The sequence below is a fragment of the Mastomys coucha genome, unplaced genomic scaffold (assembly GCF_008632895.1).
Source record: "Mastomys coucha isolate ucsf_1 unplaced genomic scaffold, UCSF_Mcou_1 pScaffold6, whole genome shotgun sequence".
Lineage (NCBI taxonomy): Eukaryota > Metazoa > Chordata > Mammalia > Rodentia > Muridae > Mastomys > Mastomys coucha.
Genome location: NW_022196912.1, coordinates 130,110,967 through 130,112,446, shown reverse-complemented (window position 1 = coordinate 130,112,446; position 1,480 = coordinate 130,110,967).

Sequence of the window (1,480 nt, the reverse complement as noted above, 5' to 3'; positions counted from 1 at the left end):
ATCCTTTACCATCCCCAAGACTGTTGGCAGGGCAGGGTCTCAGCCTTAATCCTGAACTGATGTTCTGTGGGTGAGGTAAGGGCAACAGAGCTTTCAGGATGTGAATGCTTTTAGAGACAGAGCTGTAGCCTGGTGGGAGGAGTCTTGGAGGTTACCTCCAAGCTTCTAGAGGCTGCCTGGGATGGTCAACGGATACACAAGGTCCTGGGCCCAGCACAATTCCATCACATTGTGAGGCTATTGACTGAAGGGTGTTTCAGGTGTTCAACAGGAAGGCAGTGTCAGTGCCGGACAAAGGATGGGAGCCCAACATGCCTACCACTCTAGGGCTTCACATGTTCTTCATCACACCGACATTGCCAGAGGTCATCACTGGTGTTGCTCACTCCCTCACACCAGGGGTCTGTGAAGCTGGTGCATTTGCTGGCAATGAGTGAATCTTTCTTAGCCTCCATCATTTTGAGCACCTTTCTTTATTCAGAGAAGCCAGAGAAGAAGCTGTTAGGCTCTAATTTGGCACATTTTCTATGGAACAGCTGTGCATGAAGGAAACTGCAAGCATGGGTTGGTGCAAGCATGGGTTGGTGCAAGCATTGGTTGGTGCAGCATGGATACAGAGCCCAGTTATTTGGTCTGTGTGCTGCTGGGCAAGTCTCCATCTTGAGAACTGGATTTTGAGCATATTAGAAAGAAAAATGCATAATGTGATCACTTGATTCCAGGTGGGCAGGAAGGGCCTGAGGCTGGAACCTGTGACTTGTGTTCAGCAGGGCTCAGCAGGGGTGGAGTCTGGGTGACTAATCCCAGGCCAGCCTCCACCACCCAGAGAGGTGATAGGCAGCAGTGGGGACCCTGTGACCTTGTAGATGAGGGCACCTCAGCATTTGTTCCCAGCATAGTGTGACTTCAGGGGGATGAGACTAGAAAGCATCAGCAGTAGGAGGCAGGTCCCAGTGAATTCCAGGTACTCTGTGTTCAGGTCACAGGAATATTGAGGTTTGAATCTACTAGACTCAAGAGGAAGCATTTTGGCTGTGTCCTATCTGGTATAAAAAGAACTCAGGGCAACAGATGTCATGTGCCACCTGGGCTGTCATGTAGCCGTCCATTCCCTGGGCTGTGAATGCTCACTCTTTTGTCCATCATGGCCTTGTGAATGTACTCAAGCACAGTAGACACACAAAGATGCATGGGTGCACACTGGTTATAGTTACAAACATGCACACATATATACATATACCACACACACACACGTACACACAAGCACAGTAGACACACACAAAGATGCATGGGTGCACTCTGGTTATAGTTACAAACATGCATACATATATACATATACCACACACACACACACACACACACACAAGCACAGTGGACACACACACACACAAGCACAGTAGACACACACAAAGATGCATGGGTATACACTGGTTATAGTTACAAACATGCATACATATATACATATACCACACACACACAC